A 17,723-nucleotide genomic window follows, 5' to 3' on the forward strand; every position below is an offset into this window, starting at 1 on the left:
ACCACAAAATGAATGGGTAGGATTTATAGTTATGATGAAAGCATAGTTTTTGTAGTGGAACAGGTACAGTCATGGGCAGTTGGCTGGGGAGATGTGAGGATCTTTGTTGTACTCATCACGTTTTGAAAGACATCGGAAGCAGCTCTTTTCCTTGACACTACTCTAGAAGGTATAGAGAATAGAATAGTAGATTAATGAAATGTCCAGTATTTCCTCACAAACCTCAAATGTAAACAATATATAGAGGTAGTTAGATCAGTTGTAATGGTGTTTGGAGCAAATACGTTTTCAACTTAGCTTATATAGTGCTGGTTTGTTAAATCGTGGCATGACATTAATGAACTCCTTTCTGTCAGGTTGCTCAAATTCTGCTCAGAGGGCCGGTGGGACAGGGATGTTGACAAGGTCCTCCATAGAACAACCTGAGTCCAGCAGGACTTTATTGAAGATGGTCTCCATCACATTTTCCACATAATATGCACCATAACACTAGAGTTACAAATTACCCATCAACAGACTAAAATGTCAAAATAAGTTGACCAACTGCATACAGAGTAAATATATAGACAATAACATAGATCAGATTGAAATTACTGAAAAAACTACTGAAATGTGAATCCAAAATCTCTGTCAAATAAAACTGCCTATTGGCCAACAAACGATAATACTGCTGTTAAATGTACATACCTTTGCTCCTGAGGTGAGCAACAACTCTTCTACAATGTAGCCGTGTGTCCACAGCCTGCAGTGGCGTCAGTTAGAGAAGCAACCTCCTTGCGTTTCGGTAGCTGGGATGCGTCAGCCTGTATAAAAAAAAAAAAAAACATTGTCACATTTACAGCTACAGTAGCTGACTACAGTGGTAGCAGTTTAAAGTGACTAGCCTTTTTACTGCAGTACCGCCGCGTCGCCATGGTGCAGCGAGTGCGTCGCTGACTAAAGATTTTTAATCCTTCAGCCGGCTGAAAAAAATCAGGACACTAGTCTCGTTTTAACCACCAGGTGGCGCAGCGTTGATTAGAAGCCTCCAAAGCATTACAGCGTAACTGATGTCCGACTGTTCATTTCTACCTGTAATACACATATATTACACTAGAACTATTTTACTATTAAGTTTTTACTATTAAGTATCTGATGTGTGCTCTAACTTGGGCCGTATGAAGGGAATGAATTGTTGATGGCTTAGTTATTTTCTGTTCACTGCAAAGTTATAATTGTTTTGTGTGGTTTAAAACAGGCAGGACCACAGCAGCAACACGTTCTTGTTTTCATTCTCCTCAGCTTTTTTGTGTCTTTAAATAGCAGGCGTCTCTTAAAAATATAACATCGGATACAACATTTTGGTTTCACATAATTCCGTGATTATGCGTCGCAGTTTAATTAATATAATTTGAATGCGCATGGCCAAGTAAAGTTTTAAACTTCCACAACTTGTTAATAAATGTTTTCCAATAGTCGTAGATTTTACATAAATAACCATATTAATCATAGGAATTTGTTTTACAGCAGTTGTCGATCGTAATTTTGACAGGACGCCAGAGATCAGAAGATCTACAGCGACGCATTACAGCAACATGTTTGTTCCTACGTGTTTACTCTGTGTCTGCAGAACTGCACATTTTTTACAAAAACACACAGAATTGGAGTTGTTTAGAGACAAACGGAAAACCCAAAAATTCGTTCTCTCGTTACCTCTGCTTATAATTTGGTGGAGACATCAAACTCAAACACACAAACACGTGACGTGTTTCAGAGTCATGTGTCCAGACAGAGAGTGACCAATACACAAATGCAGGCTACGAGAGAAACGGGGGAGTGGCGCCCTAGATGTAGCGAGAATTTGTTTTGACTGTGCATCTCATTGTAACTGAATGAGTGGCCTATGTGACTTATTCGGCCCATGTACGTTTCAAAACTTTGATATCCCATCCGTCCATTTATCCGCCTTCACAAGATCGAATGATATGTGATGTGTTTCGTACTCAGATGACTTGGATCCGAGTTCGACCAAGCTTTTGTTTGTCTCATGTTTGCTCACAGTTGCAAAGGCAAACTTCACATCCCTCCGCCTATACTTCGTAGAGGCGCATAGACATGCTAATGTGTTGCTACTACTCGATCAGCAGGTGAGAAATACCTCAGGACAAAGCTCCGTGGGAGACTGGGCGGCGTGATCAGCTGCAGGTCTAAGACTCATTAATGCAGCAAGTAGTTTGTTCTACATGTTTACTCTGCAAGAGTAAACGTATGTATTTATCGTAGCTTTCTGGTCTAATTTATTTGTAGCACTTTGACATACGTTTAAAATATGCAGTGCATTTTAAAATTAAAATGCTATTATTATTATTTATTACCTTTATTGTAAACACAATATTAATTGCACAATTTGGACTGATGATGATTTGCGCTTCTTCCATAATAATCATGGATAATCAAGGAAGAAACTGCAGTTCATACATGTTATTCAGGGACGGTTTGATAAAGATTTTGTTGTTTTCAACTGAACTGTCAGCCAAGGAACGTGTATTAAAATGCGCTTGTCAGCGGGGAAGACATCAACTCTATTCATAGTCTCTATACTATATACTCTATTCATATTCAATAGGTATGCTGTTATTTGCTACAATCTTCTGTCAATAAAATATAAAATGTTAAACCCCTGAGCCCTGACTTTTATGTCTTCTTTGGATTGAAAAACAAATATTGAATGTTCTCAAATAATAAAATATTGCCGCCCTCCGTGGCTCCCAGTGTTTCATTGAAAACGTGGGTGTTACCGGTGGCTGACCCCTGGTCTAGATCATCCTTGTTCACTTTTTAAAATTGTAGTAGTGTAACCTTAGTTAGTATTCCTTTTTATTTAATTTTTTTTTCTTTTTGGGAAACGTGGCATTTCAGCTACTGTGATTTTATTTGTAATTAACATTAGTTCCTACCTGCCCTTGTTGACGGGGGACAGGAAAAAGGTGACGCGCATTGGGTAAGAGCGGCGTAAAGAAAAAAGTGTACATGTGCCGTACTGTCTTGCATTAAAGAAGAATACCATGTAAAGAAAATTGTAGCCCGTACCAACAGCGAGAAATCAGGGTTACAGTAGCTTGTCTGCCACAAATCAAACGCTGCATGCGGGAGGGCGCACCGTTCAGCTTCTTATTTTTAAATAATTAATAACTTAATAATTAAATAATAATTAAATACTTAACGCGACCAGCGGTTCATGGTCTTGGCGATCCATGCACTAAGTAATACAACGTCGTCATCTCGTAATCACATGATGATGATGAGACGCTGTTTTTTCAATAATTAATATTAAAAAACTGCTTCCACTCAGCCTCGAACCCCGGACAAAAAGTTTTGCAGCCATGTATCTTAACCACTAGGCCACCTGATCAATGGTTATTATACAAGAGATTATATGACATAATCAACTACGATGTTGTAGGTCCAAAAGTGGGAGTCAATCGCCAACTACAGGCCAGAAGGACGTAACACACTCTTTCCCGCAGTGCAAACAGGGCGCTGACGCGGCAGATGCGGGTCCCAAACGCAGTGGGGGTAGGTACTTTTACTAGCTGCCTCTGTAGATAAGCAACACATACGAGAAGACAGAAACAACATACATGTTAGACTTAGATAGAACTTGCCATAACCAAATTCACAGGTCTACTTTGGCTACGACATACACACGACAGGATCTGTAGTAATTAGAGACACAACTGACTCTCACAACTTACAGTGGCAGCGGTTCAGAGTGACTAGGGTTTTTACTGCAGTACCGACGCGTCGCCACGGTGTAGGGAGTGCGTCGCTGACTAAAGATTTTTAATCCTGCAGCCGGCTGGAAAAAATCAGGACGCTAGTCTCGTTTTAACCACCAGGTGGCGCAGCGTTGATTAGAAGCCTCCAAAGCGCTACAGCGTAACTGAGGTCCTACTATTCATTTCTACCTGTAACACACATATACTACATCAGACCTATTTTACTATTAAGTATCTGTTGTGTGCTAAAACATGGGGAGTATGAAGGGCAACAACTTGTTGATGGCTTAGCTGTTTTCTGTTCACTGCGAAGTTATAATTGTTCTGTGTGGTTTAAAATAGGCAGCGCCACAGCAGCAACACGTTCTTGTTTTCCTCCTCAGCTTTTTCATGTCTTTAAATAGAAGGCGTCTCTTAAGAATATGTACACACCCACCGCTCTAACATCTGATACAACATATTGACTTCACATAATACCATGATTATGCGTCGCGGTTTAATTAATATAATTTGAATGCACAAGTAAAGTCGTAGAGCGCAGTCCATCTGCGACTACAGCCGCATATTTAGGTTTTAAACTTCCACGACTTGTTAATGAAGGTTTTCCAATTGTCGTAGATTTTACGTAAATAACCGTAATAATCATAGGAATTTGTTTTACAGCAGTTGTCGATCGTAATTTTGACAGGACGCCAGAAATCAGCAGATCTACAGCGACGCATTACAGCAACATGTTTGTTCCTACGCGTGTACTCTGTTTCTGCAGAACTGCAGTTTGACTTGTTTTGACTGTGCGTGTCATTGTAACTGAGTGGCTGAGATCACTTATTCCACCCGTGTACGTTTCAACATTTTCATTTCCCATCCGTCCATCCAGCCACTTTCACCGGCGTTTTCGTTTCTTTCGATGAGCGGCAAACAGATTTTAATCAAAGCACCGCCTTACAAACCAATAAAACAGGCAAAAATATTTGTTTTTTACAAAAACACGGAATTGGAGGTAATATGTTTTTATTGTTTAGAGACAAACGGAAAACACAAAAAGTCGTTCTCTTGTTACCTCTGCTTATATTGTGGTGGACACATCAAACTCTTACACAAACACGTGACGTGTTTCGGAGTCATGTGTCCAGACAGAGAGTGACCAATACACAAATGTATGGATGTGCAAATGCAGGCTACGAGAGGAACGGAGGAGTGGTGCACTAGATGTAGCGAGAATGTGTTTTGACTGTGTGTGTCATTGTAACTGAATGAGTGGCTGATGTGACTTATTCGGCCCGTGTATGTTTCAAAACTTTGATTTCCCATCCGTCTATCTATCCTGAATAAAAGCACCGCATTACAAACCAATAAACCGAACAAAAATATTTTTTAACAAAAACACACGGACTTGAATTTAAAGCTGTTTTTTTTTTGTTTAGAGAAAAACGAAAAACAAAAAACCTCTGCTTTTAATTTTTAATCGAAGCTCATCCGTGGATGGGTCGCGGGGCAGCAGTCTTAGCAGAGAGCTCCAGACTGCCGCTCGAATGAAACACGAGATCGAATGATATGTGATGTGTTTCTTCCTAAGATGACTTGAATCTGAGTTCGACCAAGCTTTTGTTTGTCTCGTGTTTGCTCACAGTCGCAAAGGCAAACATCTCATCCCTCCCCTCCCCCGTAGAGGCGCATACACGTGCTAATGTGTTGCTACTACTCGATCAGCAGGTGAGAAATACTTCAGCTTCAGGACAAAGCTCCGTGGGAGACTGGGCAGCATCGGGCGGCGTGATCAGCTGCAGGTCTAAGACTCATTAATGCAGCAAGTAGTTTGTTCTACATACGTTTACTCTGCAAAAATAAACGTATGTATTTATCGTAGCTTTCTGATCTAAGTTATTTGTAGCACTTCGACATTCGTTTAAAATATGCAGTGCATTTTAAAATGAAAATACTATTATTATTATTTATTACCTTTATTGTAAACACAGTATTAATTGCCCAATTTGGACTGGCGAAGATTTGCGCTTCTTTCATAATAATCATGAATAATCAAGGAAGAAACTGCAGTTCCTAGGGAAAGATTCAGTGTGTTTTTCAACTGAACTGTCAGCCAAGGTACGTGCATTATCAAATGAATGCGCCTGTCAGCGGGGAAGACATCAACTCTATTCAGTCGCTCTTCAGTCGCTGCTGCCGTCTCCTCCCCAGTTCACACACCTTAACACTAGGACTACTGGGTTTTCTAAATATACCAGTTCCTACTACAAGGTGATCATACAAATTTAACCAGCTGTTTATTTCGTTAATATTGCTTTCACCTGTACCACATAAAGTCATTGCAGAGCTACAGCCGTGTTCCTACGAAGTTAACCAGTTGTTTATTTCGTTATTCCCTCTGTCATGTCCTACTGGTAAATGAAAGTGGGCGTGGTCATCCACGTCCCAGAGCAGGGACACTGGGGGAAGGGGAAACGCTCATCAACACGCAGGACAAAGATCTGCGTTTCTCTGCCTGCTACAGCCTCGGCTGCGTTGGGTTGTTAATGTCCCTTTCACCTGCACCATATGAAATGTGTTCCTACGAAATTGATCAGCCGCTTTCACAATCAGAATCGTTTTTATTCCCCAGGTTTGAACAGGGCAAACATTATTTTTATTTACAAAAAAAATTAAAACGTTCACATGTGATTTGTAAATGCTGCACTGAGCTCTTTTGCTTTGACGAGTTCTGTGTCTACATGAAAGCGGGCAGAACAACGTCCGAACCAATGAATACGTTTCCAGATTGACCGGTGATGCCGCACGGGTTGCTCTCAGTTACAGCAGCTGTTTGAAGCAGGGAAAAGCGAGTTAGCTGTCCTTGTCGATGCCTTGACAATGTTTTATCATCGGTTAGATCTCTAGATCATCCTTATTCACTTTTTTAAATTGTAGTAGTGTAACCTTAGTTAGTATTCCTTTTTATTTTTTTATTTTATGTTTGGGAAACGTGACATTTCAGCTACTGTGATTTTATTTGTCATCAACATTAGTTCCTACCTGTCCTTGTTGACGGGGGACAGGAAAAAGGTGACGCACTTTGGATAAGAGCGGCGTAAAGAAAAAAGTGTACATGTGCCGTACTGTCTTGCCGTGTGGTGCATTAAAGAAGCATTCCACGTAAAGAAAATTGTAGCCCGTACCAACAGCGAGAAATCAGGGTTACAGGAGCTTGTCTGACACAAATCGAACGCTGCACGCGGGAGGGCGCACCGCTCAGCTTCTTATTTTCGGTTTTAAACTGCCATAATTTGCCATAATTTACTTACGTTCATAACTTCATACTATAACGCGACCAGCGGTTCATGGTTTTGGCGATCCATGCACTAAGTAATACAACGTTGTCATCTCGTGATCACATGATGATGATGAGACGCTGTTTTTCCAATAATTAAAATTAAAAACTGCTTCCACTCAGACTCGAACCCCGGACAAAGAAAACTTTGTAGCCATGCTTGTTAACCACTAGGCCACCCAAGACCTGATCATTGGTTGTTCTACAAGAGGCTATATGACGTAAGCAACTACAATGTTTTAGGACCAAAAGTGGGAGTTAATCGCCACATACAGGCCAGAAGGACGTAACACACTCCTCCCGCAGTACAAACCCGGCACTGACGCGTCAGATTTGAAACCCAAACACGGTGGGGGTAGACACTTTTATCGGCTGCCTCTGTACTATCGCAGCCAAACCCAAGTTGTACTGAACGTCATGTGGAGGCTAGCACTAGCCGCTAACGTGGCGCTACCATCGCGCTACCGGCTAACATGACGCTAGCAGCTAAAATGTGAGCTGAGTGAATGACCTCAGTGCCACATATCACACGATTTAAACCAGACAAATGCTGGAGAGGCTCAGATTCATCCAAATTGTGTAGCAGCACCTTGCAACACCGTCTCTTCCGCTGTAGCTGTTAGATTCCACTGTTCTAGCAGTTAGTATATCTTACACAGGCGGGAAGCTAGATTATAACCAAAGAAACTTCTGGAGTACATACATCCAATAAGTATCAAGCATGTACTTACATTTGGGGAAGCAGAAAGTGGATCGCGTCTTGTAGGAACAGAGCGATTCTTCAACCTCAAGCCCAGTAATGAATATACCCTCATTTTCAAAGCAGTTGGAGGTGATATGCTGTCCACACACAAAGAAGCATTTAGTCAGCGGTGCCGACATTGGTCCATTTACAATAAAAGTATTTCCATAGTGGAAATTAGAAGTTCTTCTTTCTCGCTCCACTGGTAAAATGAAAAGGCTGCGATGCTGGTTGGAACAACCAACAACGAAGCACTTTCCGACCCTAATGGCCCCATTTCAGTTCGTGTCACAGTGATGGCAGAGAAAGAACCCAGTCGTCGGAAAACCGGCGGCACGGTCCCATGCACAGGCCCTCAACATGCTCTGTGGAGTCCCATTATCTGTCATTGAGACCCCGTGTGTCTAGCTTTTGTATCCAGATCATCTCAGCCCTGCATCTCTGAGATTTCGACAACCTTGGATTGGTTATGATCATTTAATGACTGTAAAAACGTCTCAAAATCCTGCTCTGAATGTGTCCAAATACCCCATATGCCTTGTAAATATTTATAATAGTGTTTAATTTCCCTGCAACCAGTGAGAAAGGATACGACCCGCTGTGGTAGGAGACCAGTGGATGAGGTCTGCCTCTACCTCAAAGAGCTCACTGGGGATGCGGGTGAGATACTCACAGTTCTCTCTGATGTGATCATTGAGTAGATGCAGGTTGTTTTGCTCCGCCTGTGGGAGGGCTGGGGAAGAGTTCAGTTCTGGGACGTAAACAGCAGTCTGAGGGATCCTCTTCTTGGCTACTTTGTAGGCACCCTGGAGTTGTTTGATGGCAGTAGAGTGAGTTTTTTATTTCTGCTGTTGATGCCAAAGGACAGGATGATGGACTGTGTCTGGAAGAAGTGGCTTTCTGCAGGATGGATTCTGGATGGTAGAAGGTGGCTACAGGAAAACTGTCAACCTGCAGGTCTTCCTTGGTGAAGGGAGAAAATCTGCCCACATTGGAATCCCCCATAATAACCGGTGTGTATTTGCATCTAAATGTCAACATTTTATTTGTTATGATATACATATACTTACATATAAGGAATGTTAAATTAACAACAACAAAGTCAGACTATGAAATCCACTCACTGACTCCAGATTTATGTGTGTGCATAATGCATGTGGGGATTTATGCAAGAAATGCATTTTGGCTATATTACAAATTTAGAGCATTTTAAACACTTTTTTGTAGGCAGATGCTCCAGTCCCTCAGTTTCCTGATGGTTTTGGGGTGACGAGTGGGCTTGAAGATTTTATTACCAGGAGGAGTAGAGGGGGTGGCAAAGATCTCTGTGAGAGTAAGTTGGCTGCCGCTCATCCTATGAGGGGATCTGGCTGCTGCAGGAGGAGAGAGGAGACAGAGAGGCCCCCTTGTGGTCAGAGAGGGGGGGCCTGAAGAGGCGGGAGGGAGTTCAGCCGCAGCAGCAGCAGGAGGAGGAGAAGGAGAAGAAGAACCGGAGGAAGAGAAGACAGCCGCCTGCCGGATGATTGTGTGATCTTCTTCATCAGCAGGTCAGTTTAATGCAAATGAAGATGGCAGGGGTATCGGTGTGGTGTGGGAGTTGAGGGGCCGGAGTCTGACTTTGGGGAAACTCTGTGTAGATGTCAAGGCACAAGGCTCCAACATGGATGTCTCATCCTCCGCGAATTGGGTGTTTGTGAGCAGATTTTCCTCCTCAAACTGGCGAGTGCTGGATTTGGACCTGGCGCAGGTCCTGGGTTCTCTCTGGGATTTAGGAGATGGTGGCGTGTTTGCAACCAGCAAAGCAGGAGTAGGAGACACCGGGGAAGAGTGTGAGGGGTTAGGGTTAGGGGGTTAGGTTAGGGTTAAATTAATTTAAATAGTCCAGAGGTGGATCAGGGTGCACTGGCATACAAAAGTTGATTTTACAGTTTTCTGACCAAGTTCCTGTTTTTTGTTTGTTTGTTTTTTATTGTGCTATTCATGCATGTATATAAATAAATAAATGAATAAATAAATAAATAACATCATAGTACATAGTCAAAATTTGTATGTTTTTCTCAATTCGTATCAATTCACAGAATCAATCTAAGTCCCTAAGATGGTTGTTCTGTTGTGTATATGCACACACACACACCCAAACACAGAAAATAAGTCACGAATATTATTCAATTAAATACATAATGGCGTATTACTCTATAAATCATGCAAGCCATAATGCATACAGAAATTTTACTCATCATAATAATAAAAAATTCCAGGATTTCATGATAAGTCAGGCAAAGAAATAAGTGCTAGTCTCCTGAATTGGTCATGATAAACATAATCAGGTGAATATTTCTACACTCAAAAAAAAAACTTGTTGGATGAACATAATAAAATTATGGAAAGTATTTCACCTAACTAAAATGCGTTACCATAGCAAGAAACCATTTCGCTTAGTGAACCAAATGTAAACAGGATGAAGCAACATGATATATTTGTGTTAATGTTACCTACAGTAATAACCATGGGTCTGTCCCACTAATGTTTTTAGGGTTGATTGAACATCATTTTCTTGGGTTATTTGAACATGTGTAATATTAATACTTGTTACTTAATTTTATAGGGTAGTAACAAGTTAAATTAAGTTAAATTAATTCAATTAATAAATTATGCTATACTAACAATCAATATAATGTTATCAAATGTTTTGTGCCAAGATTACCTTATCAAAATTACATACAAATAAAGTCATCTTTGAAACAGTATTTCTATTATGCAAACTAACATATATATACCCAGCTGGTGTGTAGGTTGGAGAAGACACAAAGGACATTGGATTTAGACTGGTTAGAATACTTTATAAGCTTCATAAAAACGATAAAACAGCTTTCAAATGTCAAAGGCAGCTACAAAATGTCACTAACATCCAGTATTGTACATACAGCATTGTGCCAATATTTCAAACAACTTTTAGTGGAGGGTAGCTGAGTTTAAGAGCGTATACAGGAGCAAACAACAACACAGCAAGTGGGATACTACCCAACTTGTCCAGGACTTGAAACGATGACTACATCGTCAGGGTCATCATCTGCCTCTGCATCTTTGTCTCATTCATTGTAGCATTGTCTCTATCATGGCTTCTTCAAGGCGTCCACGATCTAAAATGTAAAATTAAAAAAGTGGATGATGTTATATAACACTTCAACTTTTAAAGCATATATAAATCACTATCAAATTTTAAATTTACATGAAATAAAAAAAACATTCTTACCATCCATTCTTTCACAAGGTTGCCAGGATCTTCATTGAGGAACACACACTGGGCTTTAAGGATGTACTCTTCTGACATCAATGGAGTTAGTCTTTAGGCCAAACAAAGTAATCACACATTTAAAAAAAACTATTTTAATTTATTTTAAGGAACAATTTTAAGTGGAGTAGCTGTCACTAACATATTACGACATAGATTTTTTAAAATTTGATCCTATGTTTTTTTCCATCATCATACTTACGTTATGGGAAACATGATGCTCTTAATCTTTTGTCCTTGAATGTCGCCTTCCTTGCCAAACACCGTTTTTAGGTCTGAAGAATAACCATCCAGCATGGAGAAGAACTGTTGCAGCAAACTGTTGTAGTCCTCTTAAATTTATTCTTAAAAAGAAAAAAATACACAAGTTATCAATGCACTGAATGGTGTAAACAATACTTTTTGATACATTTTAATATATTTTGTATGTCTGATCAGAATCACATTGTATATATAGACATATTTATGAACCAACCTCAGAAACGCAGAAGAGACCAGTCCATCTGGTTTTGAACTCGGTGACTTCTTGCCTTTTGTGTGCAACAGTCGTATCTACTAGAAAAAGTCACGCTGCACTCCTTGCATCTCCAAATACCTTAGAGTCTATTTATCTCATTTCTTTTCATTCCCTCTTACCTTACTTTTTCTTAAACAACTTGTGGACATGTATACATCTGACGCGACACTAGCAGGCGATTCCCTTTCCTGTTGTCTCTTCTCAGCTCTAGAATGGGACAATTTCACAAAATGGCCATTGGAGGTGAATATCAGGAGACACATTTGATAAAGAACACATTTCAAGTCAAAATAGCTGTAATAAATTAGGAAATCAATGATGTGCTGCGAAATGAGTACACAATCCTATAAAAAGGTACAAATGTTAAAGGTTAATTAAATAAATACTTGTGTAAGTAATTTGATTATTTTCCTTTACCGTGTGAAACAAATAATAGATTTATGATAATACGATATACAATGCAAACAATATGTAGAGTGAAATAACTCAGGTTTGTGTAAATTAGCTCAGGAAATGCATAGCATGACACCACATTTCTATTTAATGTTCATAGGTTACCTTTCCAATAGGGAAAGTTTCTGTAATTCTGTTTTCCATTTCCAGTAGTTCTCTGCTCTAACACCTGCAGACAGAGAGTATATGTCAGAAAATATTGCACCAACCTGAACAAATGCTGCTGACTCGTAAAATCATCGTCGCATCCAAACCGACCGAGGGGCAACGCTGATGTCGGTTATTTGAAATTTGAAAATCCTGCTCTCGCGCGATGAACTCCCGTTGGAAATCCATAAAAGTCTCACTCTTAACTGAGCAACCTAACTTGCACACATCATTTGTTGGGCCTCCTCCGACTCCAAAGGTCCCAGTCAGGACGAGTGAGGAACGAGATGTAAGTAGCTGATGGAATAAATCAAGAGGACCGAGAGGTAAGGGGGTCAGATGAGTAGGTTAAATAGAAGAGCCAAGGGGTTGGGGTCAGGCAAGAGACCTGAGTCCTTAGGGTTAGGAGAAAAGGAGGGGGAAGGGGGAGGTAACAGTAGGAATAAGAGAATTAGGATTAGGTAATAAATGAAAAGTAGGATGAGAGGAGAAGGTCCAAGCAGTTGGGGTCAGGCAAGAAACCTGGATGACGGTGGGTGAGTATAGATCACCAGCCTCACAGACTTAAATCAAATTAAATGATAATAGGTAATACCTGTAGTAGTTGTTATTATTGTTATTAATTCTCCAATTCATTATTTTGTTTATATAAATAGGTAAACCAGAATTATTTGTATTGTGTTTATAATCAGAGAAAATATCCTGGTACATCATCCTAGGAATTCAGCTGTTTAGTCCCAGAGGGGTCCTGGTCAGTAATTTGTTGATCCATAATGACTCATGTCTCCTCCTCTGTCCAGTTGTCCATGTAGCACAGGTTTGAACAGGCTGTGAAGGGGATGAAGCTGGAAGAGAGAATTCAGCTTTGCCACTTGAATGTTGTGGATATGCTGTTTCAGTCTGGTGAGAAGTGTTTTTCCTGTCTCACCCACATACATCCTTCCACAGTGTCACGGCTTCCGAGGTAGCGGACCCACATGCACAGCGAAGACAAGACTTGAGTGGTAACGCAGTTTACTTAATTCGTGGTCAGGCAAACGAAGGTCAATACACAGAACAGGCAGGTACAGTACAGACAGGGTTTAGACAAGCGGTGGTCACAGGGCAGGCTAGGGTCAACTCACGGCAAGGCAGGATCATAGACGAGACAAGAATCAGGGTCAGGAGAAGCAAGGTCATACACGGATTCAAGATCATGAATATACACGCTGGATTGCTGGCTAATGCACATAGACAATCTGGCAACTGGTTGGGGTGAGAGGTGGTGCTTAAGTAGTGGCAATTGATGGCTAGATGAGGAACAGGTGTGTGGTCTGGAGCAGGAAGTAAAGCTGGCAGTAACTAATAATGGGTGAGGCAGGAAGTGATAATAACATAAACCCGGAAATGAACATAAACAATGGTGCAGTGACTGAGTCCATGACACACAGGTCTGGCAAACAATGCAGTAGACCAGATTGAAGCTGTTCAAGTAGAATCTGCCATTGACTGCTGCACCAGCGCCGCTATGTCAGTTGAATAAAAACTTTACCTGTCAACAGATGTCTCAGGTTTTTTTTTCTACGAAAGGCTGAGATTACCTTGTAATTATGGAATAAACTGTCACCTGTCATTGTAGTGTGAAAATTCTCTTTCCAGGTGCTCTGCAGATTAAGGTATTAAGTTCTCCATCTTCCTGTCCTTTCTCTCATCTCGAAGTCTGCCTTCGTGGCTGTGAGGAGGAGGAGGCAGCAAAGGAGTCAGCCGGTGAGAAGGAGGGAGAGATGGAGAAGGGTTGTTGAGAGATGCCAGTGTTTGTGTTTTGATGGCCCTGAGAAACCTGCTGGAGTGGCCGCGTGTTCTGAGGCTACAGAACAGTGTGGAAATGGCCTGGTTGAGGTCTGTCTCTCTGGAAGAGATTCTATGAAAGCGGATGATCTGTGATTTGATTATGCCTTTAAATGTGTGTCTGGGATTGTAACTGGCCTTATGAAGTAATGCATGAGTATCTGTGGGTTTAAAGTAAACCCGGGACAGAAATCTTTTATTGTCTGTATTAATTGGTTCAAAGAATATTGTAGTTTCTAAAAAATTAATTTCATCAGATTGCAGGCCATATTTGCATTTAATGGAGGGATGATGGTTGTTTAAGGTTTCAAAAAAACTTTTAAAGTTCTCCCGTCCATGGCTCCAGGCTCTGATGATGTCATCCAGAAATTAAAAAATAAGAAGTGGGGTTTCAATGGGCATTTCTGTAGCGCCTCCCATTCCCACTCACTCATATAAATGTTTGCATAGGAAGGGGCATATCTGTGAATGTTTGCATAGGAAGGGGCATATACGCGAAGTATTGCTGGCCATCAAATTCAAAATCATTGTTTTTCAGACATAATTTCAAAAGTGATATCAATTACACATCTGAATCGCTCTCAAGCCAATCTCTGTGTTAATGTTTGTGTATAAACTGTCAATGTCAATGGTGAAGAGTATGGCATTGTGTGGCAAAATCATGGGCCGTATCTTATTCAAAAAGTGGTAGGTGTCTTTCAAATAACTGGGATGTCTGCAGGCAAGGGGGCCCAAGAAAAATTAAATGTATTTTGATATATTGTATGTGGCACTGTCGCAGTCCGACACAATGGGTCTGCCGGGAGGGATGATGTGTGGAACTGTCCAGGTAAGTGGGTCCTTGTGAATTTTGGGGAGTAGGTAAAAAAGTCTATTGCGAGGTGGATCTGGTCCAAAGAGAAAATCTCTCTGTTTGGCAGAAATAAAGTGGTTTGTATTCAAACTTTGTATAATGTGTCTAGTGTCACAGTTCACGTCATGTCCTGTTTTATTTTGGTTAACTTCCTGTTTTCAGTCAGTTGTTCACTTACCGGTTCTCATTATCCACACCTGTCCGTAATTAGTAATCACCCACCAGTATATAGCCTCCACCTCGCAAAGACTCAAGCCGCCAGATTGTTTAGTTCCATACTTCTTTCCAGCGTTTCATGTCTAGTCTCTCGTGTATCGATCCTGATTACCTTGACCGCCGAATCCTGCCTGAACCTTGTCTGTTACCGTCGCCAGAGAAAGAACCTTGACTGAACAACTGACCGTGAGTTTGCTTAGCCCTTGCCTGTACCGTCACCGAGATATCCTGTGTACCGAACCTTGCCTGCTTACTGGACTCGAGATTGCCTGCTCCATTCTGTACCTCCTTACCAAGCCTTGTGTATGACCTGGACCGTCTGACTCTGCATTTCGAAATAAAACCTGTATTAATCATCACCTTGCCTCTGTGCTGTGCATGTGGGTCCGACGCCTGCCCAAGTCTGACATCTAGCACGTGACTGGGTCTGGCTTTGTATGCTGTTGGCAATAGGTTTGTAGTATTTTGTGTTGTTCAACTGTCTCCGTGCCTCCAGTGCATATTGTTGTGAGTCCATGATGACAAATTTTGATCCTTTATCCGCTGGTTTTATGATGATATTGGAATTATGTTTCAGAGCTGAGATCGCTGTCCTGTCTTCCACCGTCAATAGGTCCATTCTTTGAAAGAGCAGTATGTAAAGGTGTTGGGGATATGCGAGGAGCACAAATTATAATAATTGGATTTATAGCTCCTGAGTGGAGATACCAATTATGTTTATAATTTAGATTCACAAATCTTGGTTATTAGCTTAAATTTATATAACTATATGACAAATGTATATAGTTTGGTAAGTGAAACACTTACTATTATTGATTTAATAATTATTAATTGAATTAACAATTACTTAATTTACGGGGCACCACCCTGTTACCAGGGACCAATAACCGATTTGGAATAGCCAATACAGTCTCATTTGTATTTAAGTTGGTTAAAGGATGAACTCCGTACCATAGCCGACTCAATTCACCAGTGCTGCAAAACCATATACAAATAATCACAGACAACGACCAATTAAATTATGAAGGCTTTATTAAACAATTAATATTAACTCTAGTGTCAACACTAACTTGAATAACTCCGCAAATCACAACTTAATCTTATGGTGTGTTCGTCTGGAAGTACTGTATGTGTATGTGCGTTACCTGAGATAAGAGAGGTGTGTGTGTGTGTGTGTGTGTGTATGTGTGTGTGTGTGTGTGTGTGTGTGTGTGTGTGTGGGAGAGAGAGAGAAAAAGAAAGGAGGAGGGCGCCCCCCTTTAGGGGCGTGGTGAGATGGCACAGCTGCGCGCGTGTGCGGGTGAGCCCTTTGAATGGAGCGCGCGTGTCTGGCGCTCACAGGGAATGAAGCGTGTAAAGGGGTGTGAAGTGGGACTAGCGTGAAAAAGGCTTGTGGTCTCACAAACACGTGGGTCTATATTAGGCGATACAGTCACGTGATCAGAAGAAAGAAAAAGAAATTAACCCTTAATAGTCCCACAGTGGGGAAATTCATTCTCTGCATTTGACCCATCCCCCTTGGGGGAGCAGTGAGCTGCCACATGAGCGGCGCTCGGGGAGCTAGCGCGAAGTGTCTTGCTCAGGGACACACCTGATGCCGAGGCGGGGGATCGAACCGCAGACCTTTTGCCTTCCGAGGTCGACACGCTACCAACTGAGCTATCAGGCCGCAAAAGCATGCAGTGGTTGAAACGTGCGCTTAGCGTGGTCGCAGCAGAAACAGCACTGCACAGTAACACAAGGTCTGTGTGCCATTTTGGGCCGTGTAAGTAAACACGTCCGACCCTCTTTTCGTCATGTGATTTCCCACCACCTCTTTTGTGTTTGCGTTTGGCTCGGGATGTGTGGAGTGTCGCTGGCTGTCGGGCTTTGGTCCCGTGTCACACTGTAAAAGAAAGGTGGAGGAAGAACAAGAGAGGTTAGTCTCAGTGGTGGGTTGTAAGGCGAGTGGTTCTATGCGCTGGCTGCAATCTACTGCCACATTGGATCGGCTGAGGTGAGTAGTCACATGAGCCTCATTCTCTTGTGCATCTCCACTGTTTGGGTTGTTCATTGTATTTAAATTATCGCCATCATGGTTTTCTACTTCTCCACGTTTTGCGCCCTTTGTCATGTCTTCATCCCCAGCAGGAATACGTCGCTTTGTGTCTGGAGGGAGTGGAGTCGCTGTCTCCTGCTTTTTCGGTTCGGACTGGAGAGGATATTGGACGACAGTAAGTGGCGGTGCTATGGGAATCTGTGCAGTCGGTGAGGGGAAATTACGCCCCTCTAGGGGGATCTGCTTGGCAGGTGACCTGGCAGGCTGGAGTGGAGGGATGGTCTCCTCATTAGAAATCGCTCCTCCCGTTGTCGTTGCTGGTCTGCTGTGTTGGGGTCTGAAATTGCCCCCTGGCTCTGGTAAGGATGGGAATTTCTCCTGGTCCTCCAGGTTCAGGTCGAGCGCTGTTTTGAGCCTGGGTCTCTCTATGGGGGAAGGAGGTAGGGAGTCCAGAGCATGAAGTTGTTCGGGTCGGTCCTCTATTACAGCCCGGGCCGCCTGGATTGTGTTCTGCGTTAGTCTGTTCCCGTAGCGTCTATGCGCCCAGTTTGTGGAAAT

The 17,723-nt window shown here is 41.8% G+C and overlaps 2 long non-coding RNA genes across 2 annotated transcripts; one reads left to right on the forward strand and one right to left on the reverse strand.

Moving 5' to 3' along the window:
* The first annotated feature begins 7,760 nt into the window (after positions 1–7,760).
* On the forward strand, positions 7,761–9,968 carry LOC129604041 (uncharacterized). The gene is made up of 3 exons (XR_008694581.1): positions 7,761–8,835; positions 9,050–9,369; positions 9,460–9,968. It is a non-coding gene; the product is annotated as an uncharacterized LOC129604041 (long non-coding RNA).
* Positions 9,969–10,636: 668 nt separating this feature from the next.
* Positions 10,637–11,852, reverse strand: LOC121202193 (uncharacterized). Its single transcript, XR_008694580.1, has 2 exons — positions 11,590–11,852; positions 10,637–11,458 (listed from the first exon to the last, which is right to left on the reverse strand). It is a non-coding gene; the product is annotated as an uncharacterized LOC121202193 (long non-coding RNA).
* Between the last annotated feature and the right edge of the window lie 5,871 nt (positions 11,853–17,723).

The sequence above is a fragment of the Betta splendens genome, chromosome 4, assembly GCF_900634795.4.
Source record: "Betta splendens chromosome 4, fBetSpl5.4, whole genome shotgun sequence".
In the NCBI taxonomy this organism is placed as follows: domain Eukaryota; kingdom Metazoa; phylum Chordata; class Actinopteri; order Anabantiformes; family Osphronemidae; genus Betta; species Betta splendens.